General features: G+C 30.8%; 2 non-coding genes across 2 annotated transcripts; both read right to left on the reverse strand.

The window, feature by feature from the left end:
• Positions 1 to 12,256: 12,256 nt before the first annotated feature.
• On the reverse strand, positions 12,257 to 12,396 carry LOC128042755 (small nucleolar RNA snoR74). Its single transcript, XR_008198267.1, has one exon. It is a non-coding gene; the product is annotated as a small nucleolar RNA snoR74 (small nucleolar RNA).
• A 30-nt stretch (positions 12,397 to 12,426) lies between these two features.
• Positions 12,427 to 12,499, reverse strand: TRNAA-AGC (transfer RNA alanine (anticodon AGC)). Its single transcript has one exon. It is a non-coding gene; the product is annotated as a tRNA-Ala (tRNA).
• Positions 12,500 to 20,966: the final 8,467 nt, after the last annotated feature.

A 20,966-nucleotide genomic window follows, 5' to 3' on the forward strand; every position in this document is an offset into this window, starting at 1 on the left:
TTTAACCCCTAATTATTTTTCTCCAATTTTTGATGATTTTCCAAAGTCAGAATAGGGGAACCCGAATTCATTCTGACCTTGTCTCACAAAGTTTATTATACCTCACGATTTACAATTCCATTACTTACACCATTTCTTCTATGAGAGAGTAGACTCAATAAGCTTTAATTCTATATTTTGTTCATCCTCTAATTCGATTTCCACAATTTATGGTGATTTTTCAAATTTAGCCTATTGCTGCTGTCCAAACAGCAAACAATTTCGGCTTTTTGCTGAATCTTTTTTTTTTTTTTGCGTTTCGGGTACATACTTGGTTTTGGTTTGATGCTAAAATAGTCCCTGAGCACTCCAAAGCCTATAATCAAGATACTATCAATTTAACGGATTTACAAGCGAATTGATAACCAAGAACGAACAGAAACCCAATTTCCCATCAATGATAACCCTCCGTTTAACTATTGTTAAGACGAGAACACGAAATTCACCAATCCGAGCCTCCCCCTACACTCAAATCGCAGAGAAAAAACATTACCACTTCAGTCGCTAAGAGATTCATGACAGAAACGAAGATAAATACTTACCAAAACTAAGCGAGCACTAACCGCGTGAGAAAACGAAGGAAAATAAATGGATTAGGGAAAAATTAAAAAGAAGAAAAAAAAGAGAAAGATGAAAAAACTCAGAGAATTTCGGCAAGAGGAGAGGGAGAAGAATAGACAACATAATCTTTTTGGAAAAGAGAGTCAAAATTCGGTTATGGAAAAAAAAATCCCAATAACCCCCAAAATCCCTTAATCTTCTCCCTTAATTCCCACTACACATCCACTACTGAGAATCCCCCTATTACACAACTCTATCCCGAAATCTGAGCAAAAAATAATACCCTTATCTGCATAGGGATTCGAACACAAGACCTCCACCATAATAACATACCATTTGATCACCAAACCAGCAAGTCCATTCTGATGTAATTTACCCAACAATCAAATAAAAGACTATTGAACAAGAGTAAGACCTAATTCATTCAAAATACCAAAATTTGCCCAAGTAAAGACTCAAACTTGGGACCTCCCAAACACTTCCAGAACACATAACTACTAAAGCTGACAGATATATGTGTCATATTTTCACAATAACGAAATTAGAAATTTCAGGGCGTTACATTTGGCGACACCCACTTAAATGATTTTAAACTTTTGGTCTATTTGCATGTTAGGTTTGTCCCCTTTTAAAATTAAATTTAAATAACCCTTAAAAATATAAGAATTCTTATTTTTTTTTAAAAAAATAATAAACTTTAAAAAAACTATATAAAATTCTTATTTAAATTACCCAAATATATCCTTAAGATTTTTCTCAAGTAAAAATTTCTTATTTAAAACTTGAGAAAAAATTTTAGGATATATTTGAGTAATTTAAATAATAATTTATATAATTTTTTAAGTTTATTGTTTTTAAAAAATAAAATAAATAGAGTTTATTTTTGTTACTTTTATATTTTTAAGGATTATTTAAATTTAATTACAAAAGGGGACAGACTTAACATGCAAATAAATTAAAATTTTAAAAGTATTTAATTGGGTGTCGTAGTAATCACCGCGCCACCCTTTTTTTTCATCAAATCTAAAAAGAATACTTACTTCATCAGGTCCCTGAACGTTTTATAGAATCACATTTCAGTCTGGTTCCGCCAATGGTAACGACGACACTAAAAAATATTTTTAAAACCAGGCAATGATTGGCCCATTTTGAAGGGTGGTGCCGCCAATGGTAACGGTAACACCGAGATTCACTGTTCAAAACGGGTCATTTTCATACATGATTTTACAAGTGAATTATTTTCGTAAGTAATTAATTTATTTGAGTTATTTTTGAAAAGGAAATTATATATATAAAAGTAGTACAAATTTTTCATAGTTGGAGAGGTAAATCACCATGTTATTTAAAAAAAAAAATCGAAAATGTCACAAGTTGCTCTCACGGAAAGAGAAATTATCATGTTAAGTAACAATTTCATAAAAGAGTTACATATAATAATAAATTTGTGACTTGATATGGCTGTTAATCTCTTCTATTTTCGAACATTTGTTATTTTTTCCTAATAACCTAAATAAAATTTTATTTGGTTTATTCCTGTAAAAAAAAACCCTTTTAGGGATTCACAATTTTTATTTGTAGAAATGACACAAATGAATCCATAAATTATTCGACCCAAGTAAATAAGTAATTAGTTGTTATTGTCCAGAAAATTTCATATTATATATGTTTTATTATTTCAATTATAATAGGGTAAATTATAGAAATAATCACTTTTATTTGTCTCAAGTTATATTTTAATCACTTATGTTTGAAATGTTACGTTTTAGTCACTTACCTTATCATGTTACAATATTTTAGTCACTGAGCATTAATTGCCATTAACGGTGTAACGGTAAGCTAACGTGGCACGTTAAATCATCATTTAAAATAAAAATTTTAGGTTAAATTATATAATTGGTCCCTATATTTTTTTTCGTTTTGAGATTTTTTTTATATTATTTGAACTTTCCCTTTTTTTTCTTTATTTTCCATTCTTTTCTCCTTCTTTCTCAGTTTTCCTCCTTCATTTCTTTTAATGTAATTTTTCTATGTTTTCTATTTGTTAAAACTAGTCCCTATACTTTTTTAACAATTTGAATTGGGAAGATCAATCAAAGAGAGGGAGGAAAAAAGAAAAGAAAAAAGTTAAAAGAACATAAAAGAAAAATTAAATTGCTTAAAACGAAAAATATGAGGACCAATTATATAAATTAACCTAAAATTTTTATTTAAAATGATAATTTAATGTGCCACATCAGCTTACCGTTACGCCATTAACGAAAATTAACAACTGAATGACTAAAATATAACATGAAATAAACAAAAGTAACTATTTTAATAATTTATCATTCTTTTTATTATTTCGGGTGGTTATCATTTCCATGGAGTTGTCTCTTCCTCTTATTAACGCTTCTGTCATTTAAATTTACCTGTGATTGTCAAATATGGTTATTAGTACAATTATCACGGTTCAATCTCAAGGGCATTGTTTTAGCAGTGCTTGCCACGTTTTCAATCTAATCCACATTGATGAAATTAAAAAAAAATATTAAAATCACATTTACATTGCATCATATCATACAATTGGTAGGTAAAAGTGAATTCAAAATCTATCTCGTGAAATTTTTAAATTATTGGTTGTTGTAAATCTAATAATTTGATCATATTAATTTCGCATTATCTAATAATTTTATCTAATAATCTGGTGCACAATGTAAAGAATAAAAGAAAATATAGATAGAAACTCTCTCTTTTCAATAACTCACTAGACCTAAACCATAACCCCTGTCTATATCAAACTATTTGATAAGCATCAGACTTTAACTTCAACTAAAGAAAACCCCAAATTCCAATGCTTTTCGTGATCATGAGCATCATTAACTATGTAAACTACTTACTAATTGATAGTCACGTTTTCATCTATGTACACAGATTAGATTGAAAACAAAAAGAAACGTGGCAAGCACTACTGAAACGATGCCCTTGAGATTGAACAGTAATAGACAACTCCATGGAAATGATAACAACCCGTAGCAAATTTGAAATGGTTTAAATATAAATAATCGGACTAATTTGAAGAATACAATATTCAAACACAAATTAGCAAAAACCGGAACCATATCCCACTTGATTCAATTAACCAATTTAATCTTATTTTTTTATAATTTAGAAATCAAGTCGGTTCAACTTTGTTCAAAACTCAATTAAAAATTTGGGTTACATAACCATTATAATCAATATATCTATATAGTTTTGACCATAGTTAAACTATTACATAGATTTAATTTATACATGGTAAAACTTAAACCAGCATAAAATCTAAACTGAAAATTCACTTTAAATTTAAGGCTAATAATGGGAATCAACAACATCCACCGCAGCTGTAAAAAAGAGGGGAATTTTAAAAAGGAATGGAAGGGTGGATTGATTTATTTCTGTATTATCGGCCATGGAACGTGTGGTATTCCTCACCACTCACACACTGTCACCATTTTCATGTCTGCAAATTGCAAAGTGAAGTCCCACACCAATACCAAACCACTCAAACCAACGGATCCTAGATTTTGCTGTCGGCAACACTGCTGTTTTGCCTCTCGTTTTCTTCCATCTCTTTATACGCTAATTCTATGCTGTACGGTAGACAATGTGATGAAATAGAAGAGCATATAGGCTGCAATAAATTACGAACAAAACTTTATGTTAATACCACAAATGTCTTCATCAAGTTTATAGTTTGCGGATAGTATTTAGGTAAAACTTTTTTTTGACAATGACGATTTTAGTATTTGAATTTGTTTTAAATGTTCGACGAAGAAGTTCATTTTCACTTCTTTCAACCATTTGTTGATGATAAGTAATGACAAAACTAGAAATTTTGTATTACAAAACTCATGAAATAAAATTTTTTTGGATGAATCAAAGCTAAAATCATTTATGTTAAAATGGTTGAAATTAAATTATTAAATTCTCAGATTAAATCAAGCAATTAAATCTTAGAAGGTCTAAAAAAATTATTATACCCAGGGCCCCAGCCTATTTGGAATTGCACCATTGCTGTGTATACAGGTCGAATTTAAGTTGGATTAGATTAAGATATAACATCTTTGTAGAAAGATGACTTATATATAATGCCCCAAAATTTTTAATTTCGTTATTGTGAAAATATTATACAAATATCTGTTAATTTTAGTGGTTATATGTTCTGGGAGTGTTTGGGAGGTCCCAAGTTTGAGCCTTTACTTGGGCAAATTTTGGTATTTTAAATGAATTAGGCCTTACTCTTGTTCAATAGGTTTTTTTTTATTGTTGGATAAATTACATTAGAATGGGTCTGCTGGTTTGGTGGTTAAATGGTGTGTTATTATGGTGGAGGTCTTGTATTCGAATTTTTATGTAGGTAAGGGTATTATTATTTTGCTCAGATTTCGGGATAGAGTTGTGTAATAGGGGGATTCTGAGTAGTGGGAATTAGGGGAATTTTGACTCTCTTTTCCAAAAAAATTCGGCTATCTATTCTTCTCCCTCTCCTCTTGCCGAAATTCTCTGAGTTTTTCCATCTTTTTCTTCTTTTTCTTCTTCATAATTTTTCCTTAATCCATTTATTTTCTTTCGTTTTTGCACACGGTTAGTACTCGCTTAGTTTCGGTAAGTGTTTCTCTTCGTTTCTGTCATGAATCTTTTAGCAACTGAAGTAGTAATGTTTTTTCTCTGCGATTTGGGCGTAGGGGGAGGCTCGGATTGCTGAATTCAGTGTTCTCATCTTAACAATAGTTAAATGGAGGGTTATCGTTGGTGGTAAGTTGGGTTTCTGTTCGTTCTTGGTTGTCAATTCGCTTGTAAATCCGTTAAATTAATGTTGAGTATCTTGATTATAGGCTTTGGAGTGCTCGGGGACTGTTTTATCATCAAACAAATCCAGATGTGTACCCGAAACGCAAAAAAACAAGGGATTCCGTGAAAAGCCGAAATTACTTGCTGTTTGGACAGCAACAGTAGGCTAACTTTGAAAAAACGCCATAAATTGTGGAAATCGAATTAGAGGATGAAAAAATATGAAATTAAAAATTATTGAGTCTAGTTTCTCATAGAAGAAACAGCGTAAGTAATGGAATTGTAAATCGTGAGGTATAATAAACTTTGTGAGACAAGGTCAGAATGAATTCGGGTTCCCCTATTCTGACTTTGGAAAATCATCAAAAATTGGAGAAAAATAATTAGAGGTTAAAATTTATATGTTTAAATTATTAATGAGCCTATTTTCAATAGAAATAAATGGAAACATCATCCAAATTTTGTACTAAGAGATAATTAATTTTTAGCAAAGAAGGGACGAAGCTGTCAGACAGCAGAACAGGGGTAAATTTGAATATTTTACTGTACTTATTGGATGAATAAAAAATTCTAAAAATTTTATGGTAGAAAGGTATTTGAGTCTAGTTTCAAATACGTCAAGCGGATCTTAATTTGAAATTCTGTAGCTCAAGATATAAATAATTTAGTAACAATGACTCAAGTAGGCAGCTTTAAAGGAACATATAAGTAAATAGTGAAAACATATATGAATAATTAACTAGCACGAGTTACATTAAAAATGGATCACGTGGCCAAGGCCAATTTGGGCCGAGTGGGCCACATAGGCATGTTAGCCCATTTTTCTAAAAAGTTCTGTAGTCGACTGTGGACCTACTGTAGGGTCGGTAAGTTTACTTAGACCCCTATATGTGTGATCTGTCTGTCTGATTTCTATACCGAGCATGACTTATGATATCTGAATGTGTGTACTATTAATTGCATAATGGAATGACATATTTTGTATGTTACATTGCATCGAGGTGAGTTGATAATATTTGGAGGAAGTGTCTGAAAGGCTATTAAGCCTGTTATCTGGCAACTCAGATGCAACATTCTAATTATGTGTCGCATTTCGGTATAGCATGGTGTGTAGGGATGGGTGAGTTGATTTAATCCCCACATGGTGTGTAGGGTTGGACGGAGATGGTGTGTAGAGGCTGGTGGGTAGGATTCTGATTTACTGTATTTGCATTCTGCAACTGATATGAGCCAAGGCCCTAATGTATTTATGAGACTGTATTTGAATGGGCTAAGGCCCAAATTAATTCTGTGATGGGCCCAGGCCCTAGACTGTATCTAATTGAATGTTTTTGAATATCTGTACGCTTGTTTTTTTGTGGGGATTACACACTGAGTTTGCGAAAACTCAACCTTTTTCTGTTTAATCTGTACAGGTAATCCCCTGACTTGACGGGTTGGTGCAGCGAAGGACTCGACAGTGGCCACACGTAAATTTTAGACTGTTTTCCGTTAATGTCTAGAATTTACTACTTATTTAGGGTTTTTGATGTAACTTTTGGATTATGGTTTGGTTGGTTTTAAATTTGGGACTTTATACTGTTTTTATGGATTGTTTTTTAAACTACAACTCAACAAAACACGGTTTTTCTAAAAACTAAGGTTTTCGTAAATAGAAACGATTTTCCCTAAATTAATGGGTTACAAAAGCTTCTGCTAAGAGACAAGTTTTAAAGCAAACCAACTAGTACTTATTTTTTTCCAAATTAAATAAAAGCTAACTAACTGTAACGGTTTTAAATCTACAATCTTGTCTTCAAATCCCATTCCATGTGACATCGCCAAATTCGACCATAACGTCTAGGCCGGGTTTGGGGTGTTACAATATCAATATGGGACAAGGGATAATTGTCAAAATTATACATGAACTTTGATCTAATTTGCAATGTTATGCATGAACTTTGATTTTGCAAGGTTTTATACATGAAATTTGATTTGATTCATTTTTCAGAAATTATTAACATCATTATTGATGTACCACTATTTTATGTTACACATTGCATACATAAATAATTATATTTTTCAATATAAAATTATTTAATGTATTTATTTCTTTAAACGTGTATAACTGAATCAAAATCAAAGTTTTATATATGTATTTGAACCACAATTAAAATTCAGTATGTATAAATGCACAATGAATCAAAGTTCATGTGTAGTTTTGAAATTAATCCTATGAGGTAATTATTTGAATTGACAACTTGTATAGTTTTCAGACTCCTCAAACATGACTGAAATTGTCACAAGTATCTCATCTATTTATATATTTAATTTTTTATTATACCTTATAACAAATGTCACATTCTTAATTCACTTGTAAAGTCTAAAAACCCACAAGCTATATATAATATCGTTTTTCCATATATAATTGTTTATGTATTGATCAATTTGAAATATGAATGTTCAATTTTGCTTAAGACACCTATATTTATAAATAATTAACCTAAACTCATTTAGACCTATCCACACTATTTTTTTAAAAAAATCTTTTATTTAATATTTGATAATTTAATATTGTTTATTAAATTTTTTGAAAGTTTATTAAATATTTAAGTATAAATAACTTTATTTATTTTAAATATTTACATTATAGTATAGTTTTTATATAACATAAATTACATCATTTATAAAAATATTTATATCATAAACTTAAAAAATAAGTTGAGCCGGATTGACTTTGAGCTTTTAGTATTAATTCTTAAGCCTGATTCATATTTTAAACATATTTAATTTTATATAGTATTTTTGTTTAAATCCTCTCAAATATCGGTCGGAAAGAATTTTGAATTTGGAATGAGTAAGGTAGCACTTGGGCATGTGGACTATTTAGCATGAAAACTGTTCGGTCTTTCAAGTTTTGATTCTAGGGCAAAGCCAAGATGGCAAGCATGGGTTTTTGCTGGAAAAATCTCTCTTTTGGCCTCTCAATAAATTTAATACTTTAATTTCAGTCCTTAAGACAAATGATTCTTTTTTAAAATTTTAACCCCTCCTAACTATTAATGATTCAATTAAATCCTTTTAGTTTCTTGGTCAAGTGAAAAAAGTTACATTTTTAATCCCTTCCAAAAATTGATGATTCAATTTAAACCCTTTTCGATCTTTCAAAATATTATAAATTTATTTCAATCTTTCTAGCATAAAATTCATGATTTCACCCATTCGCATTAGTTTGATCAAACAAAACTTATCAAAATAAAAAAGAATCTATTCCAAATTCAATTCGGTTTAGAGTGGGCCTAATTAGCTCGATTCTTAGATTGGTTTAATATCTACATTTTTTACATACAAGGGGTAGGTAGGGAGTTGGCCGATTAGCCCCTATGCTCAAAGGGTTAATTGCTTTGTTAATCCTTCTTAAAATTTTATAATTCAATTTAAAGTTTTTAATACAAAATTCATGCTTTACCCCAAATAGTTTTAAAGTTAACAAAATAAAATTATGGTTTGGCCCCTCCTTACATAAAATGAGTGGAGTAAGAGGTGATCCACTCGGCATCTTTTTATGGAAAAGTGAAATAATTAAAAGGGAAAGCTTAGAACTTTTTCATTTTTGGCAATGGTCGACAGCCCTCATAAAAGTAATATATTCTTATGATGACCACTTGACGGATATGCAATAACGAAAAGTATGTAAACATGGCGTTGAAGACAATGTTTTGAGTAGTTCTTCAGTAGGAGTTTAGATTGTGCGCATTAGTTTTGGCTTTTATCTTGCCTTGGGATTGAAAATCATAGCTTTTTACATAAAACATCAACTTCAAACTTTGAAGATAATATTATTCTGACGGGTAGTACAAACATTAAACATAAACAATAAAATAAACATAGAGGATAATTATGAAGATAAAAATTGAGGAAGGAAGATGCATTGTCTTTATACTTTTATTTTTAAAAATTTAATCTCTTTACTTTTCAAAATTTTAAAATTAGGTCCGATAGTTGGTACTATTAAAATTATTTTGTTAAATTCACATTCATTATAATATTTTTTAGTTACATGGTTGTCACGTGAATTCTTTTTATATTTCAATTTGTCATACCAACAAATTTAACAAAAAATTAATAGTGTTAAAATTGAACCTGAATTTTAAAATCTGAAAAATAGAAAAATTAAATTCCTAAAATAAAAATAAAGGAACTAAATTATAATTCATGTAGACATATTTTAACGAAAAATAATTCTTTTATTAAAAGTTTATATGAAATAATTGATTTTCTTTCAAATGATGTCTAATTTCTTTATTACCAGTTCCAACTAATGATTTAATACATGGTTTCTTCTTTGTTGTTTATGTTTTGGTGAAAACAAAGAGACGATAAAATAATCTTTGAGGGTCCGTTATTGTTTAGTTATTTATCAGAATTTTCTGTCCAAAAAATTGAATTAAAATTTAAAGATAGTCTTTCTATTTATCGATTTAGATCATTTTATTACTCCTATTTTTGGTTTTGGATAGCTTTTTCCTTAATTCTATTTTAAAAAAGATTCAATTTTCATAATTTTGTTTACTAATTTGGCCTTTACTTTTTTATTATTGTCTTAATTAGCTCTCAACCTATTTTGTTCAATTTAGACGAATTTCACTATAATTTAACAAAATTATTAGAAATTAATAGTGATGTAATTTAATGGATTTTGTAAAGCACAATAGGGTCAATTGCAATTCCAATCCCTTTACTTTTTAAAGAAATATAAAATGATTAAATTTTAATTTAAGAATTGTTAGTACCATTAATTTTTTATTATTAAATTCAGGTTCATTATAATTTTTTATTACATGGATATTAAGTGAGTTTTTTTTAAGTTTCAAAAGGTCACAGAAAATTTAACAAAAGAAAAATTAATGGTGTTAACAAATGGATCTAAATTCTTAAATTCGAAAAATAAATGGACTGAATTTTTTAAAATAAAAGTATGAATATTAAATTTTAAATATATAAAGCGTACAAAAACTTTTAAAAGATTATAATTTCTAAATTTTTATTTTATAATTTAATAAAAAATAATTAATTCAAAGTAGACATGTTTATGGGTTGGGCCACCCCGTCCGGCCTGAAATGCGAGAGGATTTGGGCAAAAATATAGGCCCGAAAAATGGGCTTGGACAAAAAATTAAGGCTCGTTTAGAAAATGGACCTGGTCTCAGGTAAGGCATTTTTTGTCCAAGCCCGGCCCGACCTAAATTCACTAAAGGACAAAAAAATTTGTTTTTTATATTATTTTCTCCCTATTTTGCTACTATTTACTATTATGTTGCTAATATTTTGTTGTTATTGTTTGGATATTGTATAAAACTTATTTTATTGTTAATTTTGTTATTATTTTAAAAACATTTGTTAATTTTGTTATTATTTTAGAGGCATTTGCTTATTAAGTTGTATCTATTTTAATGTTATTTAAGTATACATATTTTTTTAAATTTATTTTAATTTGTTGGGAAATATTTATTTTGATGTTTTTAGTATTTTGATGTATTATATATATTTTAAAATTGTATAAATAATAATATAAAAATTAATATAGGCGGGCCAGGTCGAGTCCTTATTTTAACATTTTATCCAGATCGAATTTGGACAAAATTTTAAGCTCATTTTTCGGGCTAAGCCGAAACTGAACCTAACAAACAGGCCTAAATTTTTAATTGAGCCCAGCCCGGACTATGCATACCTCTTACCCAAAGCGAAGTGTGTGAATACCATACTAATTATATAAAAACAACGTAGTAAGCGCTGTAAATGTGCATACCTCAAATATTGACAACAGTCCTTTTCTTTAATTTGGCGAATGGGTAAAAGAGGAGCATTTCAAACTTAAACAAAGAGAAAAGAAGACAGGGATAAAGCAGCCTATAGTCCTTGAATTTGATAATTTCTTCAATTTGGTCCTTCAACTTTTTTATTTGCAATTTTTCCCGATTTGATCCCTAAATTTGGATTCCATAAAGGTGTGATGAAACTAACTCTGAGATAATCTAAGAATATTTAAAAATCATACAAAAATTATAAAAGAATTTAATTTTTTTTAAAAATTAGGTAATGATGTAGAACAATCTCAAAGTGTAATATTATCATTCCTTAACAAAATCCAAAGTCAAGGATCAAATTAAAAAAAAGCCGCCAAGTGCCAAAGCTAAGTGGACCAAAAACAGTTTGGAATCATGATGGTAAAAATGATAAAAGTTTAAGGACTAAAAGTTGCTTTACCCAAAAAAATGAAAATGAAAAAAGGGAAAAGAAATTAGCAAAAAGAATGAAAATAAATAGAAATAATTTATGTATATTTTAATATGCTTAATATTACTTTTTTATTATGCTACATTTTAATTAATTTTCTTGTAAATTATTATGTTATGTTTATTTATTAATTAAAATAAATAAAAATAAATTTATTAATTATTATTATTATTTTAATTTAAATGATATATTTAAAGAAAATGACCAATATATGCACCCCTAAGGTAATTTAAGATTTGAACATGATTTATTTGGAGATGAGTGTTTTAACTTTTGTTTTATTTTTATTTTTGATACAATGTCAAAAATTACCCATAGTCCCTCCTTAAACTTTAAATAAGAGAATAATGCGTTTCAGTACACTCGAACTCATGGCCTCCTGCTCTAACAACGATACCGATGTCAATCGAACTAAGACTCAATAGATATTTTTATTTTGTTTTTAAATAATGCATATAAAGATTGGAATAATTTAAATTAATAAGTATCATAAATTTAATTTTATAATAAAAAAATAAAATTGACAAAAATAACTTTTGACAACTATTTAATAAATTAGAAAAATCTAAATAATTGTTCCATCATTTACTGAACCACAAATAGCCACAGGGAATAGTGCTGTGGTTCACCCAAGAACAATGGATCACTCCAATATCCCTGAGGTTTACGAGAGACCGGTTCATGATAAAGGAAACAGGCCCCTGCTTTTTATCCATCAGGTTTAGTTTAATTTCAAAATTGTGGAGATGCGGGGTATCGATCCCCGTACCTCTCGCATGCTAAGCGAGCGCTCTACCATCTGAGCTACATCCCCTTGTTGCGTATGCGACGCAATATATTTACTAAAAAAAATAAATACAGAAAAAGGAAACTTGAAGCCCGCAACGATAGGTTATTAAATTAAAATACTAGTTCCTTATACAGTTTTTAATAATTTTAAATTAAATTTTAATAAATAATAATTTTAAGTTCTAAAATATTATTATTTTATTATAGAGTTTTAATCATGAAAATTAGCACGTAAATAGAAAATATCATTTTTTTCTAAATATAACATAGAAAACAATTTAAATACATAGTTTATAAATATAAAATACCTTAAAAATAAATTTTTATTTTTCTCTTTATTTATTTTTCTGTCCTTTTTCCCTTTTCTTGGTCAAGTTATAATGTTGGTTCCTTTATTATACTTAAATTTAGAATTAAATTCACATGATTTGATCCTTTTATTTTTACTATATAATTGGTTATTCAAAATAGCTAACACTTATAATTATTCTAATTAAAATAATGACATGGATCTTTTATTAAAAAACCTCTCCTAACTACATCAAGGCTTAATCATCTTCTAACTAATCATACTAACATAAAAAATTTATTGGAATGAGTATTTTAAAGAAAAATCCACTTGAGCATTTGAACTAAAACTATAAACCATGTTAATTATTTGGCTAACTAATTATATTGTAAAAGTAAATCAACACATTATGTCAAATTAAATATAAGGGCTAAATCTCAAATATAAATATAATAAAAGGACCAAACCTAAAATTTTACATTCTTTCTTTCCTTTTTTCTATGGTGCCTAGCTACAATAAACTATGTATTTAGTTTTTATATATGTTAAAGATGTATAAGTGGTTGGAAGAAGTGGAAGTGGATTTCTTTCCTAAATATTTGGACCAAGTTTGAATCCTATAATTGTTATTATTGAGAGTGCTTTACTTGAATATCACCCCCGACCTGAATAGAATTTTGCTCAGATCGTAAACCGGATGGCGATTGGCCCCTCTTTGGTGCCAAGGGAAAGAATATAAGAAGCATCTGACTCCTTCATGCATGCTCCACTTGGCTAGGGGATATAGCTCAGTTGGTATAGAGCTCTGCTCTTGCAATTGGGCCGTTGTGATTACGGGTTGGGTGTCTAATTGTCCAGGCAGTAATGATAGTATCTTGTATCTGAATCGGTGGCTCATTTTTTCTTAGTAACGGGGAAGGGGATCGAAACATGCCACTGAAAGACTCTACTGAGACAAACCAAAATTAATAAATTAAATTTAGTCTTTTTTAACCTTTGATTAAATAGAAAATTTAAAATTTTAGCCCTTTCGAAAATCTAATAATTTAATTTAAGTATTTTTAATACAAAAGTTTTAATTTTGGCCCCAAATTTTATAATTTTATCTTGACCCTAAACAAAATTTTGACCTCATCTCTTGGTGATAAGTCAATATTTTTTAGTTTAAAATTTTACCTATTTATTTTAAGAATTAAATGTTTAGATACTAAATAACGAAATGTATATTAGTGGTATTAATTAATTTACATTTTAACATGTATTATAATGACTCATTAAAGAAAATAAATAAATAATTAGAAAAATAAGTGGTTGCTCACCTCATTTCTTAATTATGTGGTAGGGATTCAATCTCTATTTATGAAAACGGAACATATTTCATAACTAATCATTCACCTTTTCAAAAAATGGATTTAATCCTATTATCATTGGAAAGCTAGGGTTTATAGTTTGATGAGAGATTATATATGACGGAATTGAAGTGATTAAAAGTCAAAGATGATATCATTATACATCCTCCACTATGAAAATCTTATATAAAATACTTACTGCATATTCATAAATACACAAATTTTATCTTGGAGTTAAATAGTTATGTTGTTGAGATTTATTTATTATAATTAGTATCATTCTCTTACTTCGTGTTAGGTTGATTATTTATTTGTGTTAAATTACGGAAAGATTTTGAAAGTTAAAATATATTCTAATTATACTTATAAAATTTAATGATATTAATTATTTGGATTAATTAATAATATTATAAAAATAGATGGACCAAATTTTATTAGAAATTAAAGTGTAGTGGTTAAAATTTAAATTTAGGCATAATAGAAAATCAAAATCAAAATCAAAATTTAATCATTTTTCTAAAATTACAAAAAAGTAGGGTAAGACCAACACAAACATAAAAGAAACAGGAACCACGTGTCAAGATTTAAGACTTTTGGGGTTTTAAACTATATATGATAATGCAATGTTTTAAACGAAAAGTTAACGATATTAACTATTTGGATGAATTAATAGCATTATAAAAATATAGCGACTAATTTATATAAAAATTAAAATATAAAGATTAAATGTCAAATTTAAACATATTAAAGAAACCAAAACTTAAATTTAACGATATTGACAAAAATGCAAAAAGAAAAAAGAAAAAAAAAGGGGAGAAATATACCTAAAAAAATTAGAGGAAGCAAAATTATAATTTAACCATTATTAACATAATATAAAAAAGAAAACACCCAAGTAGTCGCCAAGAGTGCTTTGTCGCAAAATCCTAGAGAGAGCAGTGGATGCTGCAGCTTGCGATGGAGGAAAGTGGTGGTGATGATAGTGGGGGGAGGGATAAGATTTCCTTTTTAGCAGAATAACTTATTCAATTATCGGTAAAGGAATCGATGGTGGTGCCAAGTGGAAAACCAACTCTGATTTGTACAATATGGACAGAGAAGTTTTATAATCCTGAAAGTTTTAAAGCGCAGATGAGAAGTATATGGAAGACAAGGAAAAGTTTTGAGATTTTGAATGCAGGGCAGAATTTATTTTTGATAGAATTTGATTTAGATGAGGATCTGGAGGCAATTATGGAAGGAAGACCATGGCTCTTTCGTAAAAGTGCTATACTGTTTGACAGATTAACTAAACCGATTGAGAGGGCATAGATCCGTCTGACTTTATCTCCGTATTGGATAAAAATTGGTACGTGTCCACCAGAGTTTGATAAGAAAGATCTTTTACATGCCATTGGTGTCACGTTTGGTGGGGTTATCAAATCTGAAATCAATAGGAGCTTATGTCAACTGAAGATCAATTTGGATGTGCAAAAACCCCTTCGAAGAGGTATTTTTGTCTCGATTGATAACTCTAATAAATCGTGGATCCCTTTTAAGTATGAGAAACTCCCTATGTTTTGTTTCGGTTACAGAAGAATGGGGCATAATCTCACAGAATGTCAAGTGCTAAACCCTGTTGTGAAAGAGAAATTCAAAGAAGATTCAAACTACACGTTGGCCTTAAAAGCAGAACCGAATTTAATTGGGAAGGAAAATTTGAAATTTAATGATTTTTCAAATAAGGTGAGGGTGCAGTGCTCCTATGCAGGCGGTACAGAAGTGTTGCCAACCAATTATATAACATCTATGGAGGAAAATAATAAAGATGAACAGTTGGATGAAAATAAATATGAGAAGGTTAATTTTTCAAATATTACTATGAAGCCAAGCTGGAGAAGAATCGCTCCAATTATCATGATGAATCAAGAGAAGAGTGATAATGGTACAAGAAAAAGGAAAATCCCTGAAGAAGATATCGACAGATGCAATATGGAGTTTACTGAAAGGAAAAAAACGTTTGAAAAAAGTAGAATGGGGTTGTGAGAATGTTCTACCCGAAGAAATGAAGGAAACTACATTGCAGGAAAATGCTCCACAATTCATAGGATCGGCGGCTGCCAGTGGGCAAGCCGACCGACAGCAATGAAAAGAATAAGTTGGAATGTCCGTGGATTGGGGAGTACACGGGCAGTAAGAAGGTTGCGGTACTTTTTGCAGCAGTATAATCCTCACATGGCCTTCTTAATGGAGACAAAAATTGACAAGCAACGTATAGAAATAGTTAGAAGGAGATGTGGTTTCCAGAATGAGATTGATGTTGAAGCAGAGAGATCGCGAGGTGGCCTGTGTTTAGCTTGGAAAGATGATATAAAAGTTACTCTAAGGAGTTTCTCTAAAAACCACATTGACGTCATGGTCAAAGACGAAAGGGATAAAGAAGAATGGAGATTTATGGGTTTCTATGGCACACCTTATGCTAACAACAAAAATGTTTCGTGGAATCTGCTAAAGAAACTGGGGGAAGATAAAACAAAACCATGGTTGGTGAGTGGTGATTTTAATGAAATTATGTATTCGTTTGAAAAGAGGGGAGGGATACCAAGAGAGGAGAGAAGAATGGTGGCTTTCCGTGAGACTTTAGAAGAATGTCAGTTAGAAGACATGGGTTATTCAGTGGCTTGGTTTACATGGGAAAGAGGAAACTTGCCTGAAACGAATATAAGGGAGAGACTTGATAGGGGAGTTGTTAATGAAAAATGGTGGTATCGTTTTCCAACAGGTAATATTCAGCATTTACCCCATTCTATGTCTGATCACTGCCCACTTCTTCTAATTACTAATAGTGGCAAAATTCATGGGGGGAACTTAAATTTTAAATTTGAAGCATGGTGGGTCAGGGAAGAAATGTTGGAGGAAAAAATTAAGGCATCATGGGGATCATTGACAAACACATTAATGAAGAAACTTGAAAGATTACAATCTGATCTATTGGCATGGGCGAGATTAATTAAAAAAGAGAGACAGAGATTAAAGAAAAAACTCAGGAAGGATCTTGATATCTTAATGGAGGAGGAGAAGGACGAGGATACATTAGGAAAAATTATTGATACAAGGATTCTCCTAAATTTGGAAATTGACAAAGATGAACTCTATTGGGAGCAAAGGGCTAGGGCGAATTGGCTTAAAGCAGGTGATAAGAATTCAGCTTTTTTCCTTAAGTTTGCCTCTTCAAGAAGGCGAATTAATATGATTTCTCGGCTGGAGCCTGAAGAAGGAAGAGAGACTACTGATTTAAATGAGATTAATGCAGCTGCTACCTCATTTTTTTCAAAAGTTATTCACATCAAATGGAATTGGAAACCTATCTTATCTCTTAATGGGCATTGAAAACCGTATCTCTCTAGATATTAACCTGGCATTAATGTCAGTTTATTCTGAAGAAGAAGTGTATTCAGCTTTACAGGGAATGGGGCCTACTAAAGCACCAGGACCTGATGGTTTCCCTCCTATATTTTTTCAGAAATTTTGCATATAGTAGGGAAGGAGGTTACAAAGTTCTGCTTGGGAATTTTAAACAGTAATCAAAATTTGGATTCTATCAACCAAACAGATATTGTGTTAATCCCAAAAATCCCAAACCCCAAAAGTTTGGTTAACTTTAGACCTATTAGTTTGTGTTCGGTCCTATATAAAATTGTGGCTAAGACAATTGCTAATCGACTTCAAGTTGTAATTGAGAAATGTATTGATGAAGCCCAGAGTGCCTTTGTCTTAGGCAGATTGATTTCAGATAATGTGCTTTTGGCTCATGAGATTCTGCATACTTTTCGAAATAAGCGAGTAGGGAAAAAAGATTGTATGGCAGTTAAGCTTGATATGAGCAAAGCTTATGATAGAGTTGAGTGGCCTTTCCTAAAAGAAGTTATGTTAAGGATGGGTTTCGCAAGGGAATGGGTGGAATTAATCATGAAATGTATCAGCACAACGTCTTTTGCAGTGAATATAAACGGGGAAAGAGGAAAAAAATTTCAATCGTCTAGGGTTTACGTCAAGGAGATCCTCTTAGCCCATTTCTCTTTCTTTTTTGCAGTGAGGGTCTTTCATCTTTAATGCGTATGGCAATGAATAAAGGCTTGATAAAAGGTGCAAAGGTTAGTAGAAGAGGCCCAGAGATATCACATCTTCTATTTGCAGATGATTGTATACTGTTCGGGGAAGCATCAGATAGAGGAGCAGAATTTTAAAAGAAATCCTAATGGAATACGAAAGGTGTTCAGGTCAATGTGTCAATTTTGATAAATCTACTATTTTCTATAGTTCGAACACATCAGAAGAGAAGGAAAGGGAAGTCTTAACAATCTTAGGGATAAGAAGATCAACAAACATGGAAAAGTACCTAGGCCTTCCTAATATGTTTGGCAGACAGAAGAAGGAATCTTTTCAAAGTTTAAAAGAGAAGATTCAGTCCAAAATTGAAGGATGGAGCACAAGATTCTTATCACAAGGAGGAAAGGAAGTTTTCATAAAATCAGTACTTCAAGCTATCCCAACCTATGCTATGTCCTGTTTTCTCTTACCAAAATCTCTTTGTGGGGAATTTGAAAGCATTTTTGCTAAATTCTAGTGGCAAAAAGCACATGGGAACAAAGGAATACATTGGTGTCAGTGGAAGTATCTGTGTCGATCTAAAGAAGAAGGGGGAATGGGATTCAAGAACATGGCACAATTTAACATCTCATTATTAGCTAAGCAAGGATGGAGAATTCTAAATAATCCAAACTCTTTGGTTGTGAAGTTTTAAAAGCAAAATACTTTCCGAATGAAAATTTTTTGATTCACGCTTGAAAAACAATTGTTCGTATGCATGGAAAAGTATATGGGCTACGAAAGGCATTTTAGAGAAGGGATTATATTGGAAGGTGGGCAGGGGTACGGATATATCAGTTATGAATGATGCTTGGATTCTTGATTTAAGTCCTACCAGATTATCATCTTTAGTTTATAATATGAGTGAAGCTAAAGTTGCTGAGTTAATTAATACCAATAGCAGACTGTGGAGAAAAGAGTTGATAGAGTCTACCTTTCCAGAAGAAATAGCTGATAGAATCCTACGCATTCCACTGACAGTTAACCCTCATGATGATCTTCTGGCATGAAGCGGTGAGCCTTCAGGAGAATATACAATTCGTAGTGCCTATAAACTATTACAAAGTTTGGATGAAGATCCTAGTGCTTACGCATTACAAACCGACTACAAGGGTTTCTATAATAAACTATGGCTACTTAATCTTCCTTCAATAATAAAGATTACAGTCTGGAAAACATCATGGAGCTATCTTCCTTTACGGGCAAACACGCCACAAAGGCGGTTAACAAACACTACAATCTGTCCGAGGTGTGATAGTGGAACAGAGATGATGAATCATCTATTTCGGGAATGTTCGACTTCAGTATTAGTATGGGGAGAATTAGCATGCCAGATTTTTCTATCTGAATATCATTTGGAGTTCCTGCTGTGGCTAGTCTGGGTCTTTGAGTAGAGTAATTCAACCCAATGTAAGATTTTCTGTTGCATTTTATGGGTAATCTGGGGAGATAGGATCGCAAGAGTACACAAGAAGGTCAGTAAATCTGAAAAATAAATTATAAGTTTTGCCCACATTTATATTTCAGAATTAAATGAGATTGAAACAAGTAGACCAAAAGTTTTTCCAGTGGTCAGTAAATGGAAGCCCCCACCTGATCAATTTGTGAAGATCAACTTTGATGTTGCATATATCGAAAGATCTTCTTCTTCTGCATTAGGAGTTGTGGCCAGAAACAACGAAGGAAAGGTTCTCCTTGCATGCTCGAAAATCCACAATCAAGTCGCTTCAGCTTTTGCTGTTGAGGCAATCGCGTGTAGAAGAGCAACCCAACTCGGCGTTGACATGAAATGGGAAAACATTATCATAGAAGGTGACTCATTATCAATAATCAAAAAGTGCAAAACAAATAGTCAGGATAAGTCACTGATTGGGGCATATATACATTATATTAAACAGATCTTACGTAAATCTCGAAAATGTAGATTCGAATATACTCCAAGAACAGCAAATTGTCTAGCACATTCTATTGCAACCGAAACAATGAAAAATAATGAGGAGGTTTACCTGATAGGAAAAGTTCCAGATTATGCAGAAACACAGAAGGAGAGGGATAGTGTGAGAAAACCAGACTGAAGAAATGGAACGTAAAGATGGAAAAATGGAGAGTTTAAAGTGGATAATCAAGAGGTTCGGCAGTGAAGCTCTCCTTAGGAATCTGGAATCGTCTTAAACAAGAAATGTCAGATGATAAGATAAGACGATTTTCCAAAGCGTTTTTCAGATTGGGAATAGTTATAGCTTTAAATGCTGTTGTCTTGGGTTTTGTTTTATTTTCTATTGGTTTTATTGTTTAGTTCTATCCTATTTGGGCTTTGTTTTATTAAGACTTGGGTTTTTTTGTTTTAGGCTTTTGACTTTCTGGGCTATGAGTTTAAGATTTCTGTACTATTTTTTTTGTTTTAAATAAAATTCAATCTGATTATTGTTAAAAAAAGAAAAAGAAAAAGAAAACACCCAATATCTAGACACTTGTTAAAGAAGGCAGGCCCTTTGGACCCATTCTTTTATATATAAGTACATAGATTTTATATTTATTGAGTTTTAGCCCAGTTAGTATTGACATTGTTGCTAATATTGGAGGACATAAGTTCGAATGCATTGAAATGCATTATTATTATTATATTTAAAGGTTGAGAAATGACTATTTAATAATTGAATTGAAATATGATAAATGGTGAATCAAAGGGGCAGGTAAGGCCCTACTCCCCCAAATAAAGTGGCCCT

This window comes from Gossypium raimondii, chromosome 7 (assembly GCF_025698545.1).
Source record: "Gossypium raimondii isolate GPD5lz chromosome 7, ASM2569854v1, whole genome shotgun sequence".
Lineage (NCBI taxonomy): Eukaryota > Viridiplantae > Streptophyta > Magnoliopsida > Malvales > Malvaceae > Gossypium > Gossypium raimondii.